Source organism: Xenopus laevis, chromosome 1S, assembly GCF_017654675.1.
Source record: "Xenopus laevis strain J_2021 chromosome 1S, Xenopus_laevis_v10.1, whole genome shotgun sequence".
Classification (NCBI taxonomy): Eukaryota; Metazoa; Chordata; class Amphibia; order Anura; family Pipidae; genus Xenopus; species Xenopus laevis.
This window is the reverse complement of record NC_054372.1, coordinates 42,021,980-42,031,117: the sequence shown is the minus strand read 5'-3', so window position 1 is coordinate 42,031,117 and position 9,138 is coordinate 42,021,980.

Sequence of the window (9,138 nt, the reverse complement as noted above, 5' to 3'; positions counted from 1 at the left end):
TGAGTCTGAAAAATCGGTGGTCCTGGCCCAGTCAGGAACTGCATGCTTCTACATAAAGATCTGAATGATGGACTCTTTAGTGCAATTTGGTTATCAATCAGCGAGAAGTAGAAGCAGCTCAGTTTTAAAAAAACTCACATGATATGTATCGTTTTGTGAACTGGATCAATGGCAGAGGTCTTTTTTAGTGCAGGCACCACTTGGTTAAACATTTGGTCACCCCCCTCCATTTAAGCCAAATGGCTTTCAGGCTGTGCCCCCTTTGCAATAATTTGGGCACACCCACGCGGTACAGCCCCAGAATTTGGGAACTACTTCTCTAAGGACTAATGCCGAAAACATTGACTTATAACATTTGGCTATATTTAAATTCAGTCTGTTGGGGAAGAAATAAAACTTACTAAAAATTATTTTAAAATGTATACATTTTAGATGTTTAGGTTAACTTTAATTTATATTTTTTTTTTCAATCCTCGCCGTGGGGGTGATCGGTGTCGCATGTTGCTACAAAAAGAATTTTTTTGGATCCAGAAATTAAATACTTTGTCCCCAAGTGGTTTGAATGAGTATTGCTTGTATCTGCCTTTCTTAGATGAACGTTGATATTTGTTTTAATGTTTATAGATAAGTATGTACAATTCTATTCATTTATATATTTATTCATTTATTTTTTGGCTATGTCTTCTTCTATTCCACCCCCAGGTGGCAGTATATACAAACCTCTTCACAATGATTATGGGCTTAATTGGCTTGATGTTGAACACATGGAGGTGGCACCTGTCTGGTGGGAGTGTACCTTTGAGGTTATAAATCTGTTTTCTATCTTATGTTTTATTATCTTGATAAAGACCCACAGAGGGTCGAAATGTTGATACTAATAAAGTTTTTTACTTTTTAAAAGACCCCAGAGTGCAACAGCATTTCTTCAAACTGTATATACCTTTTCTGTTTGCACCGGCAGCACTATCTCATCTTAAAATGTGTGCAGCTGTCTTATGGACTTTATATATATATGCTTTCAAATGAGTATTCGCACTCCAAAACAAAACTGCAAACAGAGGGGTGCACGGTAATTTTGTATACATCAATTATCTTCAGACCAGCACTCCCTTTAAAAACTTGATACAACCGTGTCTGTTAGAATTAAAAAGATAAATGTGTAATGCTATAAAACAGCCACAAGATGTCACCAGTGTGTCTCAAAAAGGTTCACGTTACAGTGTCCATAAAATCCAATTGTAACAAATCCTAAAAGGAAACAAAAACAAGAAACAAAATTGTAACTATCACATAAAATCTTACTGATACACAGTAACAACTGCTGAGGTATCATGGGACCAATTGTCTGCTAACCCTAATCTACTTCCAGGAGACATTTCGTTTAAAAAACAACTCAGGTTAACTTGTCCGTTCATACCATAAGGGATCATACAATTCAGCTCTTAAATCCAGAACGCCTCCCTCTTCATTAGCATCTTTTCTATATTACCTCCCCTCGGGTGCGCTCTGACTTGCTCGATGGCATGTATCTGAATGAAGAGGCATCATGTTTAGCCTCAGCCCAATTCTTGGCAACCGGCTGTTGGGCTATATCTTGTTTCCCATCACTTTTGCTTCTATTTTTCATCCTATCCGGGTCTAAGGCTGCCCTTATACTTGATCTGTGCATGCCTATTATTTCTTTTAGTGGCCTTTTTGTTTTGCCACAATAAAGCAATCGACAAGGACATTTTATAATGTACACCACCATTGCGGTTTCACAGGTCATCCTCTGTCTCACTGCATACCTCTTACCCGTGTAGGGGTGTGTGAAGTGAGTTCCTCAGATCAGTGTACCACACATCACACAAGCCTTACATTTGTGTACTCCTGGACATATCGCTAGCTCTAACCTATCATGCCTTTTGTCATACTTGACGTTCCATCGTCTCCTCAATAACGATTTGTTTAAATTATACTCTGATAGAGAAAAAAAGAAGAGAGGCAATCTAACAGTGGTGGAGAGAGAGGCTATTAAAACTCTTTTTTTAATTATAACACAGACACGGTTGTATTTAAGAGTATTAAATATTTATTTGCGTATTTATATTTTTAAGAAAATACATAGATGTGTATTTATGCACGATTGATATGTACATGATGGATACAACATTGTTAATTTTATTGTATATGAATATTCACCATATGTTGATGGACACTTAATTAAAACATTCACACTGAGGAGTTAATTGGATGAGGGCACTGATTGGTCTGATTGGTTTAAGCACTTTGTTATTTAATGTGAGTTTTATAATGTTTTGTATCATCCTTGAAAAATGTCCTAATGAGGACCGAAACGTTGGGCATTTGATACCATGCAATAATAAACAATCAAGTTTTTAAAGGGAGTGCTGGTCTATATCTATATCTATATATATATATATATATCTATATATATCTATATATATATCTATATATGTCTATATATATATAGATATATATAGATATATATATATATATATCTATATATATATCTATATATATATATCTTAGTAAATGGACCCGCACTCCTTCTTTGTAGTGAAAAAATCAAAGTGCTTTATTCACAAATTCATTTCCAACGTTTCGGTCCTCTCTGGGACCTTTTTCAATGAATTGATTAGTGATACCATAGACTTAAGCTCCCCATAGATGTGACGATTCTTCTTGCCGAACGACTGATTTTAGGGAAGTCCGACCAATCTTTCAAAATTATCGTGCGGTTAGTGGGATTCGAACGATCGTACATCTTACAATTTTTCGGCCGACATCTGTCAGGAAATTGATCGGCCAGGTCAAAAAATCTTTGTCGGTCCCAGTGCAATCTCTCTATGTTTGCAGGGCCAAGCAGTCAGCTCCCCTTTGTTTTCCTGGCAAATTGGTCTTTTAGTTGATAATCATGGTCTCACGATGAGGATCTGCTCTTTTAAAAATCTCAACATCTATGGCCAGTTTAAGTAATGTCCATTGATCGTGAACAGGTATTGCTAAACGAAAAACATTGATCAAAATATAAAAATAAAAATGATATATACTATGTCAGTAAGTATAATCCTCTAAGTAATACCACAAAAGAAACAGTATTGAATTATTGGGAAGTAGTGGCAAATGATGTGCTAAACTGAAGGGTCCCACGCAAACCAAAGTTCAGCTATTCAAGGAACACGAACCTCAAAGAGCACCTAAGCCCCTCACATCCAGTGGGGAAATATACACGACCCCCAGTACAACATTTTTTATCACCTCTCCCAGGGGTAAACAGATGCACGGGCTGTGTCGTATGTAATACACTCATACTGGGAAGTGAATTCAGACACCCAAGGATGGGTAAAAGATATAAGATAAAATACACAATGACATGTACAACAGCAATGGTGGTGTATATCATTAAATGCCCATGTGGCCTCATCTATTGTGGTAAAACGATCAGGCCATTAAAGAAAGAATAAATATGAACAGAGCCAGCATCGGGGCAGCGTTAGACACAGACAGGAAAACGGATCCAGACAAACAAGACATTGCCCAACAACCAGTGGCTAGTGACACTGGAGGGAGGCTAAACATGATCCATCAGCGTTTGTATGCCAATATTGGTTCGTATGCCAATAGATCACATACCTAAACCACCTAGAGGTGGTGATTTGGATAAATTGCTACTAAAACGTGAAGCTTTTTGTATCTATGAGCTAGATTGTGTCACTCCTAGGGGGTTTAATGTACAACTGCAGCTCAACTATTGGTGGTTCTCATATTCCCAAAAATGCAACAAACAATATCCTCCTATGCTACAGGAATAATCTTTCTGAATCTTTCTGAATATGATGTGAATAACACACGACTCTGTAAGTAACATTGTTTAATTGTTTCTTTATTGTTTCTTTGTGAAAACAAAGTTTCTTTTTTCTTTGTAAATGGTTCCACGTATGTATCTATAAGGACACTGGAATGGAACACAACACTGACACCCTGTGGCACAAAAAGGAAAAACACTCGTTGCTTCAATGGAGGAAAATATTTTGTTACAGTAACAGACTGTATATGGACTTATGATGTCAAGTTGGCGCCAAAATTCACTTGTGGGGGTGGGTATTTAAGTGATTACACAATAAATGCATAATATCCTTGAGAATGGAGATATTGCTTATAGAGAGAGAGAGAGAGAGAAAGAAAGTCTATAGTGGTGCACTCGTAATACAAGCAACTGCCTGGGTGCTGGTTATAGCATAGTGTAATAATCCAAAAAAAATAAAACCGCACTCCAAGGTCTTGAAATAGTGAAAACAGTGGAAAGTTTATTTCAACGTTTCGGCACACAAACTCGGGCCGTCTTCCTGCGGTTTTATTTTTTGGATTATTTTATATATATATATATATATATATATATATATATATATATATATATATATATATATATATATATATATATATATATATATATATATATATATATATATATATATATATATATATATATATATATATATATATATATATTAGACAGGGACCCACACTCCAATATTCAGTGAAGAATACTTGTGCATCCAACATTTCGGCCCATGCCTGGGCCTTGTAAGAAAAGGTTGCACACATAGGTCTTATAATAAAGTTCAAGTATTTATTGGGAAATAGCTTAACGTTTCGGCTGTATCATCAGCCTTGTTCAAAGTGACATAGCAAACAAAGCAACCGGTTTAAAAGTACCTTTTGGTGGGAACCCAAAGTGCCGTTTGGGAAATCATGACGTAATAAAACACCAACCCCCGTTTACGTGTAATAAGGGGTCAAAGAACATTACAAGTGTAATACTGTGGAAAGTGACCACGAGTGAAAAAGGACAAAGGAGGGGAACTGAGTTATTACCAGTATGGGCTCTAATATTGCCCCGTTGTGTGCGAACCTTTATATGTCAAAATAAGAACAGGAGTATATTCTCCCAAAATGTGGTAAACATATTCGTTTTATAGATGAGCTATTTATCCTCTGGACTGGTTCCACCAACCAATTTTTGACCATGGTGGAAAAACGTAATTCACTATCTTCAACTATACGATTTACGCTCACGACACAAGACATGCAAATGAACTTTTTAGATTTATCCTTGATACTCACCAACACAGGAGTGCAATCCACAACATATGGGAAAGAAACAGATTGCAATACATTACAACACCATTCTCTTGTCATCCACCACACATTTTGAAAAGTATCCCATTTGCACAGACGATACTACAGGATGAGTTAATTGCAAGATTTCTACAAAGGGGAAACAAACTCAACTCCTCAATTGTAAAGAAAAAGCTTTACTTTACACACAAAAAGATCTCCTCCAAGACACACCACGTAAGTCACAAATACAGGACTCTGAAAGAGTGGTCTTTCTAACCACCTTTTTACCGGATGAAAAAACCCACACACTGGCAAGTGCATCTATATTAAACATAGATTGATGTGCACATCAAAATCTCTCATTTATTTTATTAAATGTCCCTGTGAGCTATTCTATATTGGTAAGACCATTACACGGCCACTAGTAGCGATCCACTTCCTTACACATAGACACACTTTGGCTCAGATGCATGCTGATTGATCACATACCCCCCCCCCTGCCAGATATGTGGAGGCAACAGAGAGAAATTATTACTACAATTGGTGCTGAAGTGGATCCACAGACCCAACACTCTTAACCCTTTTGGACTCAATGAGCTGGTATCGTATGCACCGTTTAATTAATACAATCACAGTGTTTGTGAACTGTGATCTACATTACCTCTTTTAAGCTTTAAACAAATTTGAAAACTTATTTTCGGATATTAAGCTCTCATATACTGACTTTATTACACAGACTGTATGTACTGTACCTTGCCCTTTCGGACATAACAATGTGGTATTGTATACACTGGGTCTCTAAACAATTATTTATATATGTTGAATATTGGACTTAGAGGTAGTATCTTTGCATGGAATGAAGATACAGACTGCTGCCTATTGAATACAAGATTTGATAAAGTAGACTTGCCAAACCGAACTTTAGCTTGTTTTATTTGTTATATTGTTTGTATCTTATTTCCTTGTTTTGCAACTTTGATCCACTATTTCTTTAGCCACCTCTATACCTTCTGTTAGTGCTCTCTAAAAATTATGACTTGTTTTGTGTGTCCAGCCATTCACCTCTAGATATTTATCCGTAAGAGGAATTTTTTATCTTAGTTCTGATCATTTGAATTTTTTGGCTTCCATCAGGTTTAATACTGCGGGGATGTACTGGGAACACCTTGTTGAAGTACGACTCCTTACAATATCGGGGTGCCAATATCACACAGACGAACCGTTCCCCGACTTAAAGAAGAGGTCAGCACAAAATGTCCCACCAATGTCATAGAAAGACTTTGTCTTGAAAAAAATGCATCGCATTAAATTCTCTACCCCCAACCTGTATGTGATTTGTTTTACAGGAGTATATGAATTTGTTCCTCTGGAATCAGGAGAGGGATCCAAGTTACAAATCGATGCACAGAACTGTGTTATGTTAAAGAACCAAGTCAGAATATAAATTGGGTTGTACCAGAAGTTGGAGGAGGACCTGCATATAATGGCATGTAAAGCACAAAAGCGAAGAAGTACTTTGCATTCCTGCCTCATGGAATAGTTATGCCTTGGAAGGCCTGACATCACAGGAAGAGCAGTTAATTGTGAATGAAGCTTTTAACTGAATGTATGTGAATATACGAATGTTGTATGAACATCTGATTTGTTTATAGCAAACAATCCATGGGAATTTCTGGCAGAGGTGTTTAGCTCTCGGGCATGTTATTCAGCTGAGGTGTGCTAATCTACCACATATCATTACCTTGAGCTACGGCTAAAGTTTATTTAAGAATGTAAATTATCTTAAGAGCGTTATATGCTCCAAAAGCTTTTTAAACTATTAAAAGGAAAAAACTGGAAAAAAATACACTATTTTTTTAACTATTTATTTGTATCTGTGAATTTGTGTACCTTTATTAAGCTGCTTTTGCCTTGCTTGTCATATCAGCCGGGCCATCAAAATCCCTTCTCTTTTTAAGAGAGGAAGGCAGACATTAAGGATCCAAAATGAGGTTGCTTCATGAGTTTTGTTTAAAAAAAAATTGTTACATATACATGTTGTGACTCAAGATGGGCAATATAGGTCCAGATTCATTTTACTGGCATAAGGATCTTTAAGGGTTCTTACACACAGGTATAACACATGATGAAACGCAGGTATGAAAGCCAAAAAAAAAAAAAAAAGCAATTGATTCCATTATATTATATCTAGTGCCTGGTCGCACTCTCGAGTGTTGCATTTTACTCCATTTGCATTCGACTCAGCGTGTTGTATCTTCCAGCGTTTGGAACAGAAAAAAAACACTAAGCTGCGTAAAAAAAACTTTAGACGCAATATATGCGTTTTTTCACACTCAGCATGCATTTAATAACTCCAGAAAAAATACCTGTAAGAATCCTTAGAAGGTTCTTAAAGGAAACGGAAACCCTGTAGAAAAAAACCCTGTACCCCCCCGCCAGGTAGACCCCCCCCCAGACTAACAGCCCCCCCCAGGGGAAATGCACAGACTCTGGCAGCTGACTTCACAACATCCATATTCGGGGTCTTCAGTAAGCTGACTGGGAGACTGGTATGTCAGCGCATGTGCAGTTTAAGCAATTTGCCGGTTTTCAACAACTGTATATGCGCTGAAATTGACAGTCAGTTTACTGAGGACCTGGAAGATGGATGCCATAAAGTCCGCTATCAGAATCTGCGACGAGGGGTAAGTATAAAGTATGGGGCATTTCCCCAAGGGGGCAGTTAGCTTGGGGGGGAGGGGGGTTCTACGTGGGTGGGGGGTATGTGGGTTTTTTTCTACAGTCTTTCCTTCTCCTTTAAGTCTAATAACGATGAGCCCCCACATTGGGTATGTTGGATAGTTTCAAAAACTTCATCTGCATGTATCCAACTAGAGGGAGATGGGATTACACATTATACTGTTCATTTTGCATGCTTGATAGTGGACTGTATTGTGATGCATGTATTAATAGTTAATGTGTCACATACCAGCTTTCATGAAAGAAATTACGTTTTCAGAGCTCAGACCTAAGAAGAAGCGGAAAGGTCCAAAAACAATTCCTGGAATTAGGTTCATTAGCAAAGCCACCGGGTCATTAGATGCCTTCATGAGCAAGTGGCAACCAGTTACTTTTAGATACAGTTGTCTTCAGAATAATAGCAGTTCAACATCACTTACCTGATCAATCACTGTTTTTAGTAGGAATTATATTTCTACATGGCAAATAATTTACTAGTAGGTGTAGTAGAGTAATAGAAACCAACAGACATGACATACATGCTGCTCATTCTGTGTAATTGGATCATTGAGGCTTGTTCCAAATAATATCAGTGTGGAGTTCAATTAATCTGGTCATTCATTCTGTGAAAAAGCAGGTGTCAATTCCGGCCCTTATTTAAGGAAGGAAGGCAGCAAATGTTGTGCATGCTGGTTATAGGACTATGAAGATTTTCATTTATCCAGGTCATGGTATATCTAGTATAGGTAAATCTAAAACAACTGGACTTGCTGAGTAATCATTGAAGACGTTTCCCTACTCATCCGAGCAGCTTCTCCAGTTCAGTTGATGAACATGCTGGTTATAAAGTGCATCTCTCTCTGAAAATGGCTCGTTCCAAACATTGTTCAGAACAGCGTACTATGTTGCAAAAGTTAATTGGAGAGGGGAAACCATATAAAGAAGTGCAGAATATGATTGGCTGCTCAGCTACAATGATCTCAAATGCTTTAAAATGGCAACCAAAACCTGAAAGATGTGGAAGAACATGGAAAACTACCATTCAAATGGAGAGAAGACTAGCCAATATGGCAAAGACTCAGCCAATGATCAGCTCCAGGAAGATCAAAGAAGGTATAAAGTTACCTGTGATAATGTTACAATAACATGGTGCCTATGCGAAGCCAACTATCTACAAGAAGCCCCCACAAAGTCTCAATGTAAAAAAAAAAAAAAAGACATGCGCTTTACAATTACAATTTGCCAAAAAACACATTGACTGGCCTAAAGAGAAATGGCACAACATTTTGTAGACTG